Raw genomic sequence first — 24,406 nt, 5'->3', positions numbered from 1 at the left:
TTTCATCTGGCTTTTCTTGTTTATAGTCAATAAAATGTTAGCCATCTGCCTGGTCACAAGATAGCCTTCTTTAGCTCTCAGTTCAGAGCTCCCCAATGGGAAGTTTTGAACCTGAGATACATTAATGTCAGCCTCCTATGGAGAACTTTTACAAACTCCTGCTGCTGTGGCTTCCAGATCCAACCTAGGTCCTGCCTTATACCAGCTAGTTGTTTAACACTTACTCTGATTTATTTCTTCCACTAAATCCCCTTTTGGGTTATGGTAGCCAGAAGCAGTCTCTGTTGCTTGCACCCAAAGACCCATAATTAAGACTGCCCTCCCCAACCCACAAACACTGAGATTTCTGCACCCAGGTGACTGAGAAGCATCTGAAAAATGAATAGCAGGTTTCAGATCCATTCTAAACAGCAGATGCAAGAGACATTTAAAGGAAGAATGAGCAGGATTTGATGACTAAATTGTTTTAATGGGAAAACAATAAAGAAAGAGAAAAAGCAAAAGTAATTAAGAAGAGTTTTAAAATTGAGGGCATCCGAAGGATGTGATACTATCACTAATTACAGAGCACTAGCCTGTGGACTATGTTGAGTGTTACCATCTCAGCAATTCCACAAGGAAGAAGGGGCACCTGGCTCCCTTCCCTCTCCAGTTTTACTTTTCCTTACAATCACAGCTTCAACTACACCCAGATATTTGCAGCTCTCTGAATATTTCATGCCCTTGAACACCTCTGCGAGTTCTCCCCCCCTGGAGTGTCTCTTTCTCCTTTGCTTGTCCTTTACTTCTTGGACCAGTTTTCACTCTGTGACACCTCCCAAACAACCCTAAGAGCAACTGCAGAAAAAATCGCTCACTGCTTTCTTCGTACAGTTCCTGGAACGTGTGCCTCATACTCCATTTGTCAAATTGCAGTCTACCATTTAGTTGCATCTCTTCTCTCTACTCCACAGAGAGATCCTCAAAGGGAGGCTGTGACTTATTCTTCATTGCACTCCTGGTACTTAGTACAGTCAGAGTGAGTAATCCTTTTTTTAGTTATTATTATTACATGGATGAAGGAATAAATGACTGTTCCACCCTTCAGGTTTTTCCATGTCAAAATCTGATGACATGTACACACAGATTTTCAAATCTTTAAGTTTAAAAAATATCAATAAACTAAAAGTGGTACTGTCCTCTTATATTTAGGCTGTAAACTCAAATGTAGACGTTGGATGAATTCTCATTGTGTATTTATACAATGTGATTAATGCTTTAATGTAAGTATTTGTTCCTTTTTATACAAAGCCAAATTTTATCCTGTGCGTATAATTTCACAGTATGCATGTGCTTGCAGATCATTTATGTTATCTTCCTGTAATCTACTCACAGGTTGTACGACTGTGTGTATGTGTTTGTGTTTGTGCACGTGCANATTTCACAGTATGCATGTGCTTGCAGATCATTTATGTTATCTTCCTGTAATCTACTCACAGGTTGTACGACTATCTGTGTGTATGTGTTTGTGTTTGTGCACGTGCATGTATGCACATGGGTTTACACATGGGAGTGGATTTTAAGAAGCAGTTGCTAAGCACAGTGAAAACCAAATTGACCCTCTGAATAGTTCTGTGATAGCAAAATCATCAGTCTCCTCATTTCCTTTTGATTAGCCGTATCCCTCATCCCCATCTTCTCAAAATGTTTCTGATCTGCAACTTTATTCCCTCATCTTCTCTCCATTAAATGTACTCTTTATGAGACTAACTCAGGCCTTATTTTAGGACAGTGATTTTATTTGTGTTAAACCAAGCTAAAAAACCAATTGTCTAAAGATTCTAGGTTTTGTTGTGGATATTGTTGTTAACTTACAAGCTTATGTTTTTGATTTGACTCTGCACAATCTAGTGGTTGGCATATATGTATGAAATATAAAAGGGGATTTTTAATACGCTTGAAAAAGTGCAATAAAACTCTGGATAGAAGATGAGAAGTAGGGGCGCCTGGGTGGCGCACTCGTTAGGCGTCTGCCTTTGGCTCGGGGCGTGATCCCGGCGTTCTGGGATTGAGCCCCACATCAGGCTCCTCCACTGGGAGCCTGCTTCTTCCTCTCCCACTCCCCCTGCTTGTGTTCCCTCCCTCGCTGGCTGTCTCTCTCTCTGTCAAATAAATAAATAAATCTTTTAAAAAAGAAAAAAAGATGATGTGAAGTAAATGTAATTACTTTGTAGGGTAGCATAATATTCAGAAATTACATGAGAAAATTACCTAGGGAAAGAAATCACACACACACACACACACANAGACCATCAGCACGTGTTTGAAATGAAAACCAAGTCAAATGTAACAGATATGAGTCCGAAATCAATGGCCAAAAAACTGACTTATGCAGAGTAGAGTTATTGTGAAAGCGGGGGTGAATTTGGAATCATAGTGGAGGAAACAAAGAAGTGTCAAAGAGGAGGAACTTTCTGAGGTCCTAATAGAACTACTGTGAGTACCCAGAGTGAGAATACATTCTTCTGCAATTTGCTTATAGTTTCATCTGGCTTTTCTTGTTTATAGTCAATAAAATGTTAGCCATCTGCCTGGTCACAAGATAGCCTTCTTTAGCTCTCAGTTCAGAGCTCCCCAATGGGAAGTTTTGAACCTGAGATACATTAATGTCAGCCTCCTATGGAGAACTTTTACAAACTCCTGCTGCTGTGGCTTCCAGATCCAACCTAGGTCCTGCCTTATACCAGCTAGTTGTTTAACACTTACTCTGATTTATTTCTTCCACTAAATCCCCTTTTGGGTTATGGTAGCCAGAAGCAGTCTCTGTTGCTTGCACCCAAAGACCCATAATTAAGACTGCCCTCCCCAACCCACAAACACTGAGATTTCTGCACCCAGGTGACTGAGAAGCATCTGAAAAATGAATAGCAGGTTTCAGATCCATTCTAAACGGCAGATGCAAGAGACATTTAAAGGAAGAATGAGCAGGATTTGATGACTAAATTGTTTTAATGGGAAAACAATAAAGAAAGAGAAAAAGCAAAAGTAATTAAGAAGAGTTTTAAAATTGAGGGCATCCGAAGGATGATACTATCACTAATTACGGAGCACTAGCCTGCGGACTATGTTGAGTGTTACCATCTCAGCAATTCCACAAGGAAGAAGGGGCACCTGGCTCCCTTCCCTCTCCAGTTTTACTTTTCCTTACAATCACAGCTTCAACTACATCCAGATATTTGCAGCTCTCTGAATATTTCATGCCCTTGAACACCTCTGCGAGTTCTCCCCCCCTGGAGTGTCTCTTTCTCCTTTGCTTGTCCTTTACTTCTTGGACCAGTTTTCACTCTGTGACACCTCCCAAACAACCCTAAGAGCAACTGCAGAAAAAATCGCTCACTGCTTTCTTCGTACAGTTCCTGGAACGTGTGCCTCATACTCCATTTGTCAAATTGCAGTCTACCATTTAGTTGCATCTCTTCTCTCTACTCCACAGAGAGATCCTGAAAGGGAGGCTGTGACTTATTCTTCATTGCACTCCTGGTACTTAGTACAGCCAGAGTGAGTAATCCTTTTTTTAGTTATTATTATTACGTGGATGAAGGAATAAATGACTGTTCCACCCTTCAGGTTTTTCCATGTCAAAATCTGATGACATGTACACACAGATTTTCAAATCTTTAAGTTTAAAAAATATCAATAAACTAAAAGTGGTACTATCCTCTTATATTTAGGCTGTAAACTCAAATGTAGACGTTGGATGAATTCTCATTGTGTATTTATACAATGTGATTAATGCTTTAATGTAAGTATTTGTTCCTTTTTATACAAAGCCAAATTTTATCCTGTGCGTATAATTTCACAGTATGCATGTGCTTGCAGATCATTTATGTTATCTTCCTGTAATCTACTCACAGGTTGTACGACTATCTGTGTGTATGTGTTTGTGTTTGTGCACGTGCGTGTATGCACATGGGTTTACACATGGGAGTGGATTTTAAGAAGCAGTTGCTAAGCACAGTGAAAACCAAATTGACCCTCTGAATAGTTCTGTGATAGCAAAATCATCAGTCTCCTCATTTCCTTTTGATTAGCCGTATCCCTCATCCCCATCTTCTCAAAATGTTTCTGATCTGCAACTTTATTCCCTCATCTTCTCTCCATTAAATGTACTCTTTATGAGACTAACTCAGGCCTTATTTTAGGACAGTGATTTTATTTGTGTTAAACCAAGCTAAAAAACCAATTGTCTAAAGATTCTAGGTTTTGTTGTGGATATTGTTGTTAACTTACAAGCTTATGTTTTTGATTTGACTCTGCACAATCTAGTGGTTGGCATATATGTATGAAATATAAAAGGGGATTTTTAATACGCTTGAAAAAGTGCAATAAAACTCTGGATAGAAGATGAGAAGTAGGGGCGCCTGGGTGGCGCAGTCGTTAGGCGTCTGCCTTTGGCTCGGGGCGTGATCCCGGCGTTCTGGGATTGAGCCCCACATCAGGCTCCTCCACTGGGAGCCTGCTTCTTCCTCTCCCACTCCCCCTGCTTGTGTTCCCTCCCTCGCTGGCTGTCTCTCTCTCTGTCAAATAAATAAATAAATCTTTTAAAAAAGAAAAAAAGATGATGTGAAGTAAATGTAATTACTTTGTAGGGTAGCATAATATTCAGAAATTACATGAGAAAATTACCTAGGGAAAGAAATCACACACACACACACACGCACACACGATTTTTCTAATTCAAAATTACCATTATCCAGACTAAGTCTCAAAAATACTGTGCAGCAGTAGAATTTATATTGGGTACTTCCATGGCTGCCTTTTTACATCCATCCCTCCCCTTTCATATAGTCAGTGCCCTCTGGGTACCTCACTTCACCACTTTTCCCCACCTTGTTAAAACCTGCTCTACTGAGAATTATCTGTCATGGCATGTCCTCTCTCCAGACGGTGACTCCCAATTTTCTGTAACTCAGATCCTCAAAACTCAAGCTATCGTTGCCATCCATATCTGCACTTCATACTATCATGTGCTGTCCTTTAGTTCCACTTACTCATTATATTCTTTACATATATTCACTTTCAATACATTCACAATACCTGAAATGTCCTTTTCTCTTTGACAAACAACCATTTTTCTTTATGTCTCAGTTCCTCTGAGATCACCTGCTCCAGAAAAACTTTTACAATGACAGAACAGTTTTACAAATTGAATTGCATCTATTGTCTACCTTATCAACTCTAATATTGTACTTACCACAATGGATTTATTTCTGTGTACAACTTTTATATTAGATTGAAAAACTGTTAGATTGAAATTCATTATCCCTTCCTGTTTCCTTTTGCAATGCTGCTTTGTGGTATCAGCCCACTTTGACTCTGAGTTCAACCATGTGAATCACTTTGGCCAATAGCATGTTGAGACATATGATGCAAGCAGAGGTTTGAAATGAGCTTGCACACTGAAGCTTATTTGTTCTTGCCTTTTGACAAGAGATGACATGAGAATCTGACTAGGCTAGTCTGCTTGTGGGTGAAAGACACCTGGAGCGGAACCATATTGTCCCGGTTATCTCCACCATGGCCATCTTAGACCAGCTGATAACCAGCTGACCAGCAGATGTGTTTGCTATACAGCATTACTGTAGCAATCAATAAACAAAATGATTGCTCTGACTCCACCCTTTGAGCTACTAGGGAGTGAGGACTGTATGCCTTGAGTAACTCTGTTTCTTTCATACAAAGAACTGTAGTTGACCTAATATGTTTCGATTGAATTGAACTTATTAATGCCATTATTTTCCCTTTCCCAAAGGAAGTGAATCCTATATATTCTTTCTAATAGGTAAATTAAAATTTAGTCTCCTGCTTAAAGAGAATCTAAACAAAAATAAAGATATTGGAAAGAGAATTGTGTTATCTCCCTAAAGTAATCAACATATGCACATGACTAATTTACATAACTCTATAGCCAATCTGAAGATTGTCAAGGGAGTCAAAATTATATATTTTTTTTCCTCGGTGGTCTTCATGTAATGTTCTGCATTTCTCTAAAACCAATTGTAAGAATTGTCCCTGTTTAGAGGGAGGAGGAGGAGGAGGCAACTTGAAAACATTATCAGTGTTCTTTTTCCATCCTTCCTCTGGTGAACATATCAGGCTCTGTCCATTTTCAGTGTAAACTGCATGTATAAATTATCTCTCCCATTTCATGTACCTGATAAGGTACTGTTTCTCGTATACATTTTTAAAATAAAATTATGTATAAATTTGCAAGTCTGGCAGGTAAAACCAAATAGGTAAATCTCTCACTTTTATATAAATAATGAAAGTCATACACTTAAGATATGAATGTAGAAAGATTAGGAATTCTAGGATTCGGCTATTTGGAAAGATTGCTCTGACCCCCCTCACAAAGGACTTCTCTTTCAAGCTTTGAAAGAATCAATCTATGTAAGGATATTTCTCTAAGCTGCTAGTGCAAAAGTAATAAACATCAAGCTTACGGATGGGTGTGGAAACTGAATGGCTTTGCTTTTCTTCCAGGGATTTAATTTATTTTTAATATCACAGGTGGCTTGAGGCAAGGTGTAATCATCTGTCACTCTTCAGTTAAATCATATCCCCTCACTTCTGAAATATTCTTTGATCTCCCTACCTGTAAATCATATTCTACTTTCTTTGTCATAAACTGTAGTATATAGATATAATAATGACATTATAAATTGCCTAAGAAGGTGGGGAGAACATCCATTTAAAAGATGATTGAGGGACAAAACACATGCAAATATAAGATCAGACATTCACTCTTTTTTAATGTTTTTTCTTCTTTTTTAACTTAGTTACCAGAAAATAGAAATTACATAGAATAGAAGTCAAAGGCAGTTTTTAATGTCTTTAATTTAAAACACACCAGGGTTTTTTTTTTCTTTTTTTTTAATTGGATTTGTGTTTTAAGCAATATTGATTCCTTAAGCCCACAACTCTCTGTTTGGAAGAGATAGGTTCAAATGTTCCAATTATCAGAACAATTGGGCAGATCAATTGGGCAGATCCTTGTCCAAACTGAAATTTTCTAGATGTATACTGCCTTAATAATATTTTGGTTTGTAGTAATAAATCTTTTTTCACACAAATTTCCTAAGGGAGTCACTGGGTATAATATGTGTTACTAGTTTATATTAGAAAAAAACGATAGGTAGAACGATAATTTTTGTTACTCACTTCACTTCTCCCAGTCAATGTAATCATTAGCTTTTAAGAAATTTAAATATTGCGAAAAGATGTCAGTGCTCACAAGTGAAGTCATAGATGCGAACATTTCTGAGAAACTTAACCTATGAAAAATTGTAACAATTATAACAATAACATATACATTATATAATTTATATATATTTTACAAAAGAAACAAGAATTGGTAAAATTGAAAACAAAAGAAGTGAAGAGAAAAACAGCCTTGGCTAAATGAATCTGAACTTCTGGAAAGAGGAATGGTGAGATGGAAGGAAGTGCTTCTATTTCCATGAGGGAGGAGATCTGGAGAGAAAAGGGAAAGTCATATACAATCCTTGTCTGTTTCTATTATTCTCAAGGGCAAACAATCTTGAATTTGGTATCTTCCTGTTGAATGATTTTATTTTATTTATTTGAGATAGAGAGAGAGACAGAGAGAACACAAGCAGGGGAAGAGGCAGAGGGAGAAGGAGAAGCAGACTCCCTGCTGAGCTGGGAGCCTGATCCCAGGACCTGGAGATCATGACCTGAGCCAAAGGCAGATGCTTAACCATCTGAGCCACCCAGGAGCACATGTTGAATGATTTTAAATATCGGGGTTCTTTGCCGTGTCATGGCTTGCTTCTTTTCTCTAATAGGAACAATAATCACTCACAAAGAAAATTTGCAGTTTTGAGTGGGTTTGGAACAACTAATTTATGTGAGTTTACAGAAAAGAACTGTAACACTGATCCAAACCAAAAAAATGACATAGGAAGAGTGACCTGAAGCAACTTTATTAATTTCTCATATTTGGCACAATCAGACTTGAAACTGTTTCTATATTTGCTGTAAGCTAACTGAATTGGCAGTTTGGTCAAGTCCTGGCTCTGGAAAGGAACCACATACATGTGTTTATCAAGTCCTTAATTTGAAAATTACTATTTATGACTTGTCTGGTTGACAATGCCTACCTTGAAAACCACAAATAGGACTCAGTCTGAGATCTCCCTGCCTCACATGTTTTCATGGAATAGACTTGAGAGCCTTGCAGCCAAAGTCTACCCCAACCTGAGCAGTTCTTTGTAGACTCATAATATGACTCCAACTGAGATACAGCCATGTGGTGCTCATATAAAGCAGTGCCCAAAGGCTGTTGTCTTACTTTAAGAATACCTAGCTTTGAGGTAGTATCATACGTTTTTTCTCTTTTGAGCTTTGCAAGAAATTTTTAAGACAGTAATAAGAATTGACACAATTATGACTGTCTAACACAAGAAAACTAAGTAGTCAGTTGCCTTGACCAAGGAAAGAATTTCTCTAGACTATCACCAGGACTCTGCTAAATTATGGCCTTCTCCCTCCATTGTTAACATCTAATTGGATATAGAAAATTAAGAACATTGCTTGCCAATATCTGTAATGGTGGATCGCAAGACAATCCTAAACTAATGGTCAGCAAAAGACATACTTTCCAGTTTTCTTAAAAATAGTACAGCATTTTACATGGACATGGACTAGTTGCTAGGACATAATGCTACAGTGTAGTATTTCATTGTGCTCCATTAGATAGATCCATGGTATTTTCAGGTTACTCTCTAGTTAATATTTCTCTTTCATATACATGCTATTCTAATATTAATGTTGTTAGGTCAAAAAATGAATAGGTATATTAAACAACCTAAGACTTTCAATTTAACTCCATTTGCATTTTTGATGGTTTATTTCTCTGAACACTAACAACTCAATTTTCTGATTCTTCACAGTAGATCTTGATACATTGACTCAGACCCTTACATCAAGAATATATTAATTTCTGGGTTTAATGGAATCTCTTGCTGTATTGGGCAGCATTCTTTTAGCTGCAAGTAAAACAAAACAAAAATGCAGTACCAACAAGGGACAATGCAGCACCCTGGGGCTAGGAGGAAAAGGAGTTATTATATCTAGGCCTGGTGAAGCAGAAATAGAGCAGGGAACTCAGAGAAGGAAGCTGCATGGAGAGGATCCTCAGAGGGACCCAGCCCATGCTGATCTTTGCCTCCTCCACCCTCCTAATTCCTACCCATTCCGCCCATTGGCTAAAATCAATCAGAAGCCAGTGGATCAGAAAGCCAAAGGGTCACCTTCCTAGGGCACAGAACTAAGGGAAAGGGGATGGAGAGTGATTTAAAGGGCACAAACAAAAAACAGTAGGTTAGGGCTCATATTCATACTTTTTATAATTCTATATTGTATAATTATTCATATTCTATCAATTCTTTATAAAACAGGTATTCATTTGATAATTTGGGTAGACATATGGATGTGTACCCAGTGACAGGCAGAATTCCACATACTCCCCACAGCTCACCGGCTCCCAATCCAACACACACATCTCCTGTACATCTCCCATCTTCTCATCTCTTCTTTTTTTTTTTTTTTAAAGATTTTATTTATTTATTCGACAGAGATAGAGAGAGACAGCCAGCGAGAGAGGGAACACAAGCAGGGGGAGTGGGAGAGGAAGAAGCAGGCTCATAGCGGAGGAGCCTGATGTGGGGCTCGATCCCATAACACCGGGATCACGCCCTGAGCCAAAGGCAGACACTTAACTACTGTGCCACCCAGGCACCCCAATCTTCTCATCTCTTCCTAAGGGAAAACTTCTCTTCTGTATAATGAACTTGAATTCTAAACCCAGCTCTATGAAATTGTTTATTGATCATGAGCAAGTTACTTAAAACTTAGGTTTCAACTTTCTTTTCTGTACAAAGGGAAATCTTTCGGTAAAACTTTTAATAAGCCAATCTTCCTATAACTTCCCCCCCCCCAGGCACTAAGTGTTCTTTTTTGGTTCCCACATCTAGGGTCTGGAAATTAAGTTTGAGCTCAAAATTGTCTTATCTCTATGAAACACATTGGTGTCATTTTTTCATAGAACAAAATGTCTACAAATTAATTTCTCAGAACACACTTTCTAAGAAGACAGTTATTTAATACAGGTAACCTAATGCTTAAACCAACCAAGGCTTATGATAGAAGAAATGGTAGAGGCACCAAAACTAGAGTATGCTAGGTTTGAATTCTAGCTCANCTTTTTTGGTTCCCACATCTAGGGTCTGGAAATTAAGTTTGAGCTCAAAATTGTCTTATCTCTATGAAACACATTGGTGTCATTTTTTCATAGAACAAAATGTCTACAAATTAATTTCTCAGAACACACTTTCTAAGAAGACAGTTATTTAATACAGGTAACCTAATGCTTAAACCAACCAAGGCTTATGATAGAAGAAATGGTAGAGGCACCAAAACTAGAGTATGCTAGGTTCGAATTCTAGCTCAGTCACTTAACTGCCTCGAATGGGATCAAAAATTACTAGACTACAGTCTTCTCATCTTTGGGAAAAAAAAAACAAAACAAAGAAACAAACACCCAACACATCTTAATNCAGTCACTTAACTGCCTCGAATGGGATCAAAAATTACTAGACTACAGTCTTCTCATCTTTGGGAAAAAAAAAAAACAAAACAAAGAAACAAAAACCCAACACATCTTAAANTCATCTTTGGGAAAAAAAAAACAAAACAAAGAAACAAACACCCAACACATCTTAAACCTTGTATGAGTTTCCTATTACTGCTGTGAAACAATTACCACAAATCTAGTGACTTGATCAACACAGGATGTTCTGTAGGTCAGGAGTCTGGTACAGGTCTCCCCAGACCAAAACCAACATTCTGGCAAGACTGCCTCTCGTTCTGGAGGCTCTAGAGCAGACTCTGTTTCCTATTCACCCAGGTCCTTGGAAGGATTCCATTCCATGCAGTTGTAGAACTAAATTATCTGTTTCTTTGCTAGGTGTCAGCTCAAAAAGTTCATAGAGACCTCTGTCTGGTCCTACCCCTATATCTTGGAACCAACAACAGGAGTCCTTGCCAAGCTGCCATTTCTCAGACCTTTCTTCTGTTGTCATATCTGCTTCACTGACCACAACCAAGAAAAGTTCTGCACTTTTCAGGGTTCATGTGATTACACTGGGCCACCTGAATAACCCAGGGTAATCTCCCTACCTTAAGATTTTAACTTAATTAGATCTGCCAAGTCCCTTCCTTCACGGAATATAACATATTCATAGGTTCTGACGATTAAGATGGAGACATCTTTTGAGGGGTCATTATTCTGGCTATCACAATCCTGAATTTATTATGTTACAAGAATTAATTGAGAACATGCATATAAAATATTTAAGATAGTGTTTTGAAAATAGATTGAAAATAGATCGTCAATAAATGTTGAAACTATAATAGTACACAAAATGTTACAAGCAAGAAAGCAAATGTGTGATATAACTTCAAGAGATTGAAGTGGCTTTTTTTTTTTGATTCATAATATCTCATCCTTTGTCTTAGTGCTTGAAATGTCACCAAAAGTCATGTTTTCCTTTGGGTGCTAAAAAGAGGAAATTGTCCTCAATAACCAAGTACTGAAGCAGACATTTCATTAAGTGTAGGGAAATTGTACTTGAGAGAGAGCAGACTGTTTTGCTTACTGCAGTACCCTCAATGTTTATAAAAGGAGCAAAATATTAGTTGAATAAGTGAGTGAGTGAGTAGAAAAAAACGTTGAGTGAACAGATACGTAGTTTCGGGGAGTGAGAGAGAGGTAGGTTTCAACCACATAGCCGCTGCCACTTCTGAGGCTTTCATTCTCTCTCTCCCATATTGCTTCCAAGAGTCCCTGTGAGTTCTTCTGGATTGCACTCTCCTCCAGTCAATTCCTCATTTTACAACCAGAATGAGATTTCCTTAGCCAAATCTCATCATTCACTTCTCTGGTTAACTTCCAACTGGAGTTTCCTTTGGCCTGTTTAATAAAAACAAGTTCCTGCAACACCTCTGAAGATCTGGCTCTGGCCACCATTTTCTCATACTTGGCTCTACCTCCACTTGAAAAGTATGCTGTTTCTTTGCATACCTCTTGCCCCTACTTATCTTGACACCTTTGTCTGTGCCAGTTTCTCTGCTTTATCTACTCCTCCATCTTGAGATGCCGTTTCTGTGGCATTTTGTTTTGGTTTCAACACTCAACAGAGGTGTCACTTTCTCCAAGAAACCCCTGTGGCACATGAACTCCAAGGCTATTCCTGTACCACCTGGTGTAGAGTTTTCTCCCATTTCAGAGGATGTCTAATTACTTGGCTCTCTCTCCTTTCTCCTTGTGGGGGAAAAGCAAAACAAAAGAAGACAAACCTTATTTTGTTTTTTGCATTCCCTTTGTCTGGCACAGGACCCAGCACACAATAAGAGTCTTAACAATGAGTGGTCTAACAACTACCAAACAACAGATATCCTACTCTGCAACAGACAAATAGATGTTAAGAAAGCCAGACATTAAAAACATAAAAACATAAAGAATGCCTTTCTACTTTGAGATGGAATCCCGTTGCCCCCAGCACACAGAAGTAGGGAAAGAATGACAAAGATAAGTTTATCCTCCCTGCTTTGCAATTTTGTGAGACACCCACCAGCTATACTTAACCTCCAGTTCCTTTCTGTTTGATATATATAAGGGTTCCCCAGGGGGAAAAGAAGAGTCTAGCAATAAAGGCTGCTTTTCTTCTCTCTCCCAGTATGCAACACCATTTCCATGGGTGGGAAGAACCCTGAAGGACTGCTGTAAAACCAGAAAATTTGACAGCCAAGATTAGGAGAGGAAGCATGTTTTAGAAAGCATGATATGACCTGAGACTGTGAAATCCTTAACCACAGACAATTGTTCCTGTTCCTCTCTGTTGACCCGGTACCTAACCTTGTCTGTCTCAGAGCTAGAAGTCAGGCTGTATTTGTTCAATGGCCCAAGACTCATGGGAAATGAACTCTAGGCACAGAATGACAATTAACAGTGTAAGTCTGACCAAATTTGGTAAATGTTGAGTTTTGGTATTCTCATTTGCCAAACAATAATGTCTAACTGCATGCACAGACTTGTGATAGGATCATATGAGACAACAGCTGAGAAGTCCCATTCAGCTATTAGCTTCCTATGATATGTATATGGCTTCTGAAGTTTATTTTTAAAGAACAGACTTGCAAGTTAGTAAATAAAATGGCTGATATATTTATGAGAAGATTCTCAAATTACCTGGCAGTCAGAAATCTGTAAATTGAAACAAATATGAGACGCTTTTTTTTTTCATCCTTCAGATTGTTAAATATTTTTAAAGATTGATATCTGGTTCTAGTAAGAAAATTACACCAAAAGCAGGTGGGGAAAGTGCTATCATATTTTAAAAGAAGCAGAAGTTTCAAAATTTTATTTAAAGATTCTGTTGTAACATTTTAAAAGATGTCAATGTTATCATCATGGGAAGTCAGAGTTGTGTTTGGATTTTCTTACATTTATTGTAATTTTTTATTGAAATTAAATATGTGGAAGTAAAGAGATACCATAAGATTTTTCATACTTAGAGTTCAAAGTTTATTCTATGTTTAAGTAGAAATGCAAATTGTTATAACCTAGCAATGTCAGTTGTAATTAAAATGTACAGAGTATTTTACTAGCAGTTCCAATTGGGGAGATCTATTTCATAACAATACAAACAAAAATAAATCATGTTATATAGAAAGACATCTGCTGCAGTGTTGTTTGAAGGCAAAAATCTAAAATCAAGCATATTTCATCAATAATAAAAAGTTGACAAACATCTATTTAAGGGAATGAGTTGTATGAGTATGAATCTGGAGAGATGCCCATGGTGTGCAATTAAGAGAAATGGAAAAGTGAAAGAATAAAAGCAAGTTGCAGAGCAATGAAAATGGTAAAATAACATTTAAAGAAATACAAATTTTCAGTATATGATAAGCATTTAAGTAAATACAAAAATAGGTAGTTTTGTGAAGTTATGCATCTCAAACTTCTGAATGGGTTACCTCAGTGGGTTTATGTAAGAGTGGAATGTTAGAGGAAATGTTAACATTTTGAAAATTCAATAATATTATATTTCCCAATTTCAAAAGCATATGTTACTTTTTGGTTTAAAAATCTAATAAAATACAAAAACAAAGTTTAAAATGGGAGAACTTGCTGGAGGCAGAAGTATTAATTGGAAAGAGGACTAAGAAAAGTCTTGGGGGTGATAGAAAAGTTCTTTATCTTGACTGTGGTAGAAGATGCATGGATGTATATATTTAGCAAAACTCATCAAATTGTACCTTTAAAATGGGCACATTTATGGTTTGTATATTATACCTCAATAATTTTAAAAATCTGGGGAGGAGTTATAAGATTTATTGTTTTGTCCTCCACCCTCTACTTACATATGCCCCCAGAGTTATTGTGCCCCCAAAACCCCTGGCTTTGTTTTAGTGCTGGCAAAGGAGTGACCAAGAGGGTATCTGTTACAAAGTTTTATTATTCATCCTACTATTCAATCCAATTTTCCCTGTGGAAATATGGTGTGTGTAGGTCTTTTTCCTGTTGTTATTTTGAATGAGAATTTTTTTTTAATTCATCAGTTTCCTTTTCCCTCTCGATCATTCCTAAATTCAGCCAAATTTCCAGCTCAGTTACATTTAATCTAGTGTATTTTATGGTCTTCCCATTTGTGTTTTCTAACCTTTCAATCTCATCTAGGTAAGAATCTAGTGTTGAATCCCTTTTTAATTAGTTTTTTTCCTAATTTTTACAAATTAATTATATTTATATACTGTAAAAAAAAGGTGACCTAAAATAATTTATAGAAAAGTGAGAGCATACAATTTAAAAATATAATTCATCAAGTTTCAAATTAGTGTTTGTTAAACATCTAGGACTGCTTGAAATAACAGAAAAATAAACAAACACATACACAAACATACTAATTAGGAGTCATAAGTCCTAGAGTTGAGAATTTTTGCCATCGACATTTTTCCTTACTGGAGTTGAGAACTCCAGGAAAAAAAGTCTTCCAAAATAAATGTTACATAATGTGGAAAAGAAAAACAAACCTGGTTAATTCTTTCAGAAGATTTATCAGTACCTGTAGTTAAGAATAAATTTGCATCTTTTATAATAGTTTTTTGTCATTACAGTAAAATAGCCTCGGATGGTTATATCCTACTCTGTTGCTCATAAAACCCATTTGATGTGTGTTTATCACTTGCTCTATAAGTAGCTTTTCATTTCTGTTTGTTCCTACCATGGTTATAAAATACACTATTATAGCAGTTCTTAAACACACAATAGCACTCTAAAACGGCATCTTTGGTATATATTTAAACAATCTTAATGTTGATGCAAAATAATTTAATGTACCACCCATATGTTGAATGTTCCTATAAGCATTTAAAAAAAAAAAACAACTAAAACCCTCACACCTGAAAATATCCCAGATTCTTCTAAACATATTCAGTCTTATGAGTAATTTCAGCACCAATCAAATCATGGCATTAGACAAGAAGGAAATAATTCATGCATGACCGTGTTCTCTAACATCCATTTTTTCAGAGCTGAGAAAATGAATAACATTTTCAGACCTTGGTTTTTTGACATCTGTGGCTTCTGTGGAGTAAGAAAATCAGAAGAACCTATCAAATAAACTTTGAGGTCCATTTGTCCTGCTCCAACGTTTTCTATATAGCTAAATTAACATCCTTTGTATTACGAATAAAAATGTTATTTCTGTTTATACTCATAATCTACCTTTTGTCATTGTCAGTGCTAACCTTCAGCATCTAAATAATTTATGTTAGATTTTGACTTTTGTGAAAAAATTGTTTAATGTCATTATGAGGTGAATTATGTGAAATTTTTAATTTGTAAGTTAAATATTTAACATAGGGATATAGAGAGTTTTAGAACAATTACATCATTTATGTAGCATGAATAACTCACAAATAAATTTCAAAGCATACATAATTCTCAAAACTGCCATAAACTGCCGGGAAAGAAAGAAACATTTTATATTCATGCAGATATTCACCAACATTTTCTCATATATGTAGGAATTAATATGTAAACTTGAAACAGAATTTAATACAAATCTTCCCAAAGTTATATACTTGGTTTATTTTATTTTTATAACAGTATTACATTATTAATATGTATTATTAGATTATTCATCAATCCAACAAATATTTTCTTAAACCTTACTATAAGTATGGGAGTGTGCTATGCACTGAGGGTGTAAAGCTCAGCGAGATCATTTTTGGTCCTCCAGGAACTTTATTTTAAAGAAAATAAAATAGATATTTAAAATGTAGTGTGATAGGTACTCTGATAGTGCATGGTAGGTCTTCTAAAACTTTCCCGTTGATCTATCTTCAGTTTGTCATCTTCTTCATTTTGTTAAAATAAAATGTAGTTGAATATTTTTGTGTTTTTCTTGATCATTTTGCCATTCATAGTTGGTTTCTACAAGCATACAACTTTATGATTTTTATAAATCTATTTTAAAAATTCTATGGTCAGTCAAGTAAAGGTAATGCAGAAAGCTAAGCCTCAACCTTGTAATAGATGGTGACACACTGTGAAAATGTGTACATATGAATGTAACAACAGCATCGACTTTTAATGTATTCCTGCTGGTAGATACTAACAGGAAGTCAGGCGGACTGATGTGCAATTGCTATTTATCCAGTCACACATTGTTTGTAACTAAGCACAATGCATGAGACCTTTTTTCTGCCTCACTAAATAAGTTAATCATGTAAATCAGAGAGAAATTTCTTTAAAAATATGGGTATGGTTTAAACACAAATGATGCATTTTTCATCGCCGAAAATAAAAACAGATGCGCCAATGCCCAGGTGTCAATTACAAAGCATTATCATTCTTTACTATCTACGTGAATGAATGGAAAATTAAAAGGTCAAATTGATATATACTGTTATCTGTAGAACATGATCACCAATACAAATCATTCTGCATAATTAAAATAAGTCTAAAGGGCTCAAATGCTGTGATAGGAATTGAAAATGAGATGCATATCATTTCTGTAAACTGCATTGAGATACTTTTGCAATAGAAGCTCAAATATCCATCATTTAGTCAATGAAAAATCCATTAATTATGTTTAGTGAGTTCATAGCAATAAACTTGGCCTGGCCAATCCTTTTATTTTTCCCAACCCCTCAGTGTTCCACATGCCTTCTACTATTATAAGCAGGTGTAGCCAGACAGGAGAGGCAATATCTGAAAAATTGATGGAGAGAAAGGGAATGAATGGAGAGGAGGCTATAGAGATGGCCATTACAAGGTGGATAATTAAGGTACTGCCTCATGAGACAAATACAGGCTGTGTTGTACTTTCATTTCCAGTCAGTTCAAAATTCTTCAAATTTACCTTTGATTCTTTGATTAACAGCTTGTTTAGATGTATTTTATTTTGTTTCAAATATCTGGAGACTTTTGCATGTGTTCTGTTTTAATCCTATTGTGGCCAGAGAATATGCATTGTATAGTTTTAAACATATTAGATTTATTGAGACATGTTTTGCAGCTCAGAATATGGTCTATCTTGATACATGTTTGGTGTGCACTTGAAAAGAATGCACTTTCTGCTTTTGTACTGTGTTGCGTAAATGCCAATTAGGTCAAGTTAATTGACAGTGTTACTCACATCTCGTATGTCCTTCTTGATTTTTTCTTTGTCGTTTATTGAGTGAAGAATCTTGAAATTTCCAATTATCATCAAGGATTTGTCTATTTTTCATTACAGTTCTACCAATTTGCTTCATGTATTTTGCTTCATTATTAGGCGTATAAAAATTCAAAACTGTTATGTCCTCCTAGGAAATTGACTTACTCTTTTTGGTTTAGTATTAGCATGATACATCTTGTTTTATTATCTTACTTTTAACTAACTTGCATATTTATATTTCAAGTGAGTTTCTTGTAGACAGTATATAGTAGAGTTTTGGTTTTAACCTGATCTGATAATTTCCTATCTTCAGTTGGCATTTTTAGGCCATTTACGTGCAATGATGTGAATATTAACATGCTTTCTATTTGCTTTCTATTTTTCCTATTTTTCTTTTTTCCTATTTCCCTCTTCTCCAATTATGTTAAATTTTTTTTAATGATTCAAATTTTATCTCCTTTTTTGACTTAAATGCTGCAACTCTGGTTTGTTGTTATTTTTTGTGACTGCTTTAAGATTTATAGTATTCATACATCTTTAATTTAATTCAAGTGATAAACCTGTTTACATATAGTATGCAAATCTTCCTAAGGTTACTTCCATTTCTACCATCCCAAGTCTTTGTGCTTGTGTTGTCATATGTTTTATTTCAACAATATTTTAAATTCTTCAATATATTTTTATTACTATAATTTAAACAGCTGCCTTTTACAGAGAATTAAATAGTGTGAGAAATAAGTCTTTCTGTTTGCTCACTTTTTGGTGTTTTCCATTCTTTTGTGCAGATCCAGGTTTCCACATCATTTTCTTTCTGCCTGAAGAGCTTCCTCTAATATTCCTTATAGTACAAGTCTGCTTGTTATTAAATTCAGCTTTGATATGTGTTAAAAATTATTTTTATTTCACTCTAAATTTTGAAAAACATTTTAACTCAATCTAAACCCCAGGTTGACAGTTTTGTTTTTTGGGTTTTTTTTTCCCCCAATACTTTAAAAGCTTTTCTAAATTGCCTTCTGACTTACATTGTTTCTGCTGAGAGATTGGCTGTCATTATTGTTCCTTTCTATGTAGTGTATTGTTTTATTCTGGTTGCTTTTAGGATTTTATATTTATCAATTTTTTTAATCACGACATAGTTAACATACAATGTTATATTAGTTTCAGGTGTACAGTATAGAAATTCCTCATACTCAGTGCTCATTATGGTAAATGCAGGCTTAATTCACTTCACCTATTTCACCCATCTGTTCTCTGTATTTAAGAGTCTGTTTTTTGGCTTGTTTCTTTTGTTTGTTTGTTTGTTTGTTTGTTTTGTTTCTTAAATTCCACATATGAGTGAAATCATATGGTGTTTGTCTTTGACTTATTTCACTTAGGTTTAAAAAATTCTCTTGATCCACTTGTGTTGACTTCAAATGACAATATTTCATTCCTTTCTATACCTGAATAATAATATATGTTTTATACACACACACACACACACACACACACNTGTGTTGACTTCAAATGACAATATTTCATTCCTTTCTATACCTGAATAATAATATATGTTTTATACACACACACACACACATATTGGACATTGGGTTGCTACAAAAATTTGGTTATTGTAAATAATGTTTCAATGAACATGGGGGTACATATATCTTCTTAAATTAGTGTTTTTATAATCTTTGTGTAAATTAGATTACTGGATCTTATGATAATTCTATTTTTAATTATTTGAGGAACCTCCAAACTGTTTTTCACAGTGGCTACATCAGTTTACATTCCTAATAATGATGTACAAGGGTTCCCTTTTATCAACATCCTTGTCAACACTTATTATTTCTTGTCTCTTTGATACTAGCCATTCTGACAGTTGTGAGGTGATATGTCATTGTGGTTTTGATTTGCATTTCTTGATGATGAGTGATGTTGAATGTCTTTTCATGTGTCTCTTGGCCATCTGTATGTTTTCTTTGGAGAAATGTCTGTTCATGTTTTCTGCCCATTTTTTAATTGGATAAAGCTTATTTTTTTGGTATTGAGTTGTATAAGTTCTTTATATATTTGAATATTATACCTTTATCATATATGTCATTTGCAAATATCTTCTCTAATTCCATACCTTGTCTTTTAGTTATGTTGATTATTTCCTTTGCTGTGCACAAGATTCTTATTTTGGTGCAGTGTCAATAGTTTTTTTTGTTTGTTTGTTTTTTTGCTTTTGTTACCCTTGCCTCAGGAGATATATCTAGAAAAATATTGCTATGGCCAATGTCAGAGAAATTACTGCCTGTGCTCTTTTCTAGGATTTTTATGGTTTTAGTTCTTTTAGGTCCTTAATCCATTTTGAGTTTATTTTTTTGTATGGTGTAAGAAAGTGGTCCAGTTTCATTCTTTTGCATGTAGCTGTCCAGTTTTCTGAATACCATTTGTTTAAGAGACTGATCCCATTAGATATTCTTGCCTCCTTTGTCAAAGATTAATTGACCATATAATTGTGAGTTTATTTCTGGGCTTTCTATTCTGTTCTATTGACCTATGTGTCTATTTTTGCGCCAGTGCCATACTGTTTTGATTTCTACAGCTTTGTAATATATCTTGAAATCTGAGATGGTGATATCTCCAATTTTGTTTTTCTTTTTTGAAATTGCTTTTGTTATTTGGTGTCTTTGTGGTTCCATACAAATTTTAGGACTGTTTGTCCTAGTTCTGTGAAAAATGCTGTTGGTGTTTTCACAGGAATTGCACTAAATCTGTAGATTGCTTTAGATAGTATGGATGTGTTAACAATATATGTTCTTCCCATCCATGAGTATGGAATATCTTTACTTCTGCTTGTGAAACCGTTTATCAGTGTTTTTAAGCCATTTGATTGTAACACCACTTGGTACCGATTCCTTCATTTGTCTTGTGGTTTTAAGTACTTTGAACTCTTTGGATCTATGGTTTTATAGTTTTCATCAAATTTAGAAAAATTTTGGCCATTAATTTCTTTAAGTATTTTTTTCTGTTCCTACCCTTCTTTCTTGCAGGTCTCACATTACATGCATATTTGGCAACTTGAAGTTGTCACACAGTTCACTGACGCTTTGTTAGTTTTCTTCTAAGCTTTTTCTCCCTCCATTTCATTTTGCATAGTATCTATTTGACTTTATGTTCACTAATCTGTTTTTCTGTAATGCTAATCTGTTGATCCGATGCAGTATTTTTTATCTCAAAAAAATTGTTTTCACACCCTTGTACACTATTCTATCCTGGTGTTATTTCTGGGAAGATTTCAATGGATTTTTCTCATTATGAGTCGTATTTCCCTGCTTCTTTGGATGTCTGATTTTTTTTAAGTTTTTATTTATTTGGGAGAGAGAGAGCAGGGGCATGGGCAGAGGCAGAGGGAGAGAGAATCTCAAGCTGACTCCACGCTGAGCATGGAGCCCAGCACGGTGCTCCATCTCACAATCGTGCGATCCTGAGGCAAAATCAAGAGTCAGATGCATAGTTGACTGAGCCACCCGGGCACCTGTGATTTTTTTTTTAATTAGATGCCAGAGATTGTGATTTTATCTTTTTGGAGTTCTGGATATTTTTGCATGTATCTAAAAGTGATTGAGCTTTGTCCTGATATTCAGTTAAAGTTATTTGGAAGTAGTTTGTTTCCTTTGCATCTTGATTTTAAGCTTTGTTTAGCAGGTCAGAACAGCGTTCAGTCTAGGTCTAAGTTCATCCCACTATTAAGAGGAATTCCTCTGAGTATTCCACCCAGAGCCCTGTATAGCATGAGGAGTGGTTCTTTCCCTGACTCAGGTAGTTTCTTTAGCTGAAAACTTAAGGGATTCTCTGCAGGTGTGCTCTGTTTATGCAGATCTCATCCCTATGGTACTCTCACACAAGCTCATGAAGCCTTGGCCTTTCATGACCCCCACCAACTATTTTTCTGCTCGTGGAGACCTCAGAGTTCTTCCTAATTTGTCCTCTCTGTACCATGTCTTGGAAACTCTCTAGCAGATTTCTTAGAGCTAATTTAATTTACTCGCCATCTCAGAATCACTATCCTTCACTGCCTGACATTCAGTTTCTCAGCAACCATTGTTTCATGTGTTTTGCCTGGTTTCCTGTTTTTGTTTTTGGTTGGGTTTGGTTTGTTTGGTTTGGTTTTGGTTACTGTTTTTAGTTGCTTCAAGCATGATGGCAAATCTGTTTCCTCTTTCAATCCTATCCTGAAGTGGATATCTGAATTTTGAAATTGCATATTGACCTTTGATCACATTTTACCTCCTAAGGGCAGGGTTTACTTAAGAATATATTTTTCCAAAAATGAGAGTCAGTATATAATGTAAGGAATTATTCTCTAATATTTAATCAGGATACCATTTCAAAACATAGCCTCACAACTCTTGAGATTCCACTGTCATTGAAAATTTTTTGACATGTTGGCCCTGGTTAGAGGCTTTTTTATCATAAGTCGCCACTTTTCTCACTCAGATTTTCTCACTTGGTGGAAGCATTCTAAACACCATACAAAAGGTTTCTTATATACTCAAAAGTCCCAAAATGTCTCATATAAGTTCTTTTCCTCTAAAAGAATATTTCCCAAGATCTTAGAAGAATTACTCAGAGAGAATGATGTCTCCTCTCAATTTGAAGTATATTTGGAGACAGGGGAAAAGAGCCTGGAATAGCTTGATGAGATTCAAACTCTGGAAAACCTCTGAGTGACATCATGGCACTGATTGCTCTACGTTTACTGATAGTTAATGTGTCTTACAGGCTCTCTGGATGGCTTATCACAGAAGATGACTACGGTTTTGCTTGGTTTATGTCCAATCAGGATGCATTGGGAATCCAATTAGTTAACGTTTTTTTCACCTCTGTTCACCTTTAAGAAAATAAGCACAGGAAAGTTCCTTGATCATTGAATCACTGCTTTCTCTAAATTGAAGTCATTCTTCTGCATGCAGATTGTATATTAAACATAAGCAGTTTCATAGATATTATAATGCTGATGAAAGAAACAAATAGAAAAAGTGAGAATTTCTTCTGTTTATCCTTTTCTTCAGTGATTTCATGGGAGAGTAAATCTTTACAAAAGCTCTCAAAAATAGCTGAAGAATAGCTTTTTACAATGTGAACAATGCAGGTTTTAACAGTTTAACATTTCTAACCTTGCTATCTGACTTAGGGGAAATTTTCTTTGCTTTCATCATGTCAGATTTCTCACCTGAAATATAGCCATAATGTATTTTGCTCTTGCATGGACTACATAAGATAATAGTTGTAAAAATCACTTTGAAACACAGACTACCCATTACCTACATAATATACAACCACAATGGTATGTATCATTGCTGAATTATTCCTTTATAAATGCTCAGTATAATGGAAGAATGCAAAGCTTGAGTCTATCATATATAATTTTCTTATAAAACCCTCTGAAAGAAAAGTCAAAATAAGAGAACAAATTACTCTGACTTCAATGTAGTCGTCATGAGAGTGAGAATAAAGTGGTTAAAAATAAAACAAATAGGCAGTGTTTGCTAACAATAGAAGGAAATATCCTGGAATCCATTTTTCTGAGCAGTGGGCAGAGTCCTTTTCAAGTCATATTCATTCTGAAATTGCCTTTTCTTTTTCCTATTAAAATGCCAAGAGTACCCATACAGCAGAGCAGGGAACATGCAAAGCAGAGAAATCATTCCCAGATTATATAACTGCATTTTGCAGACAGGGAGTTGAAGTAAAAACCTGAAATTTAGTATCATATATTTCTATGTAGTTAGTAGAAGGAGTTGATCATGATTCTTGATGTCTGTACCTTGAACCATGACCTAGACAAAGACTAAAAAACGTTGAAAGTAAGCAGTTGTGATTAGTGCTATTCTGAATTAGAAGAAAGATATTTATTTCACTTAACGAAAAACTGAGTATTAATATTCCTTAGGGATATGAAATGTTTAAAAGTTACTTTATAAACAATATGAAAAGAATAAAGGAATACTCCATGTGTATTTAGAATATGGGTTCATTGTTAGGTAGCCTTTGCAAAATTTTTTGTTCCCCTTTCGCTTCTTGCTTTATCACAAAGACCAGTGATTCTGTTCCTTTCCACAATGGCTCCTTGAACTTCTCTGTTGAATATAACAGTTACTTGTTGAAGGATACTTACCTAGTAGTAGTGTGTCCTGTTCTCACAAGCTTTATCTCATTTGATCTTCCCAAGAACACTGGGGGGGGCGGTTCTGGTAGTTTTCCATTTGACACATATGACGCTGAGGCACACAGATGTTTAGTAACTTCTTGGTTCACACAAATGATAAGTGGGAGAGTCAGGATTAAAACCGAGCTGTTTGATTCCAAACACTGAAGCTATAGAAACTTTGAGATATTGCATTTGTTACATAAACCTGTTCTCTCACTTTGTGGCATCCCCCAAGGCTTCACTCCATCAATAATCACTCTGCACCCAGCTGACCTTCCATCACTACCTTGTACCTTTAGCTTCTCTGTCTTCAGTGGCTCTTTTTGCTCTGTTTACATGTTGAAGTTTTTTTTTTTCANCTTGTACCTTTAGCTTCTCTGTCTTCAGTGGCTCTTTTTGCTCTGTTTACATGTTGAAGTTATTTTTTTTCATTTTT

The sequence above is a fragment of the Ailuropoda melanoleuca genome, chromosome 2 (genome assembly GCF_002007445.2).
Source record: "Ailuropoda melanoleuca isolate Jingjing chromosome 2, ASM200744v2, whole genome shotgun sequence".
Taxonomy (NCBI): domain Eukaryota; kingdom Metazoa; phylum Chordata; class Mammalia; order Carnivora; family Ursidae; genus Ailuropoda; species Ailuropoda melanoleuca.
Note: the sequence above shows the minus strand (reverse complement) of the source record.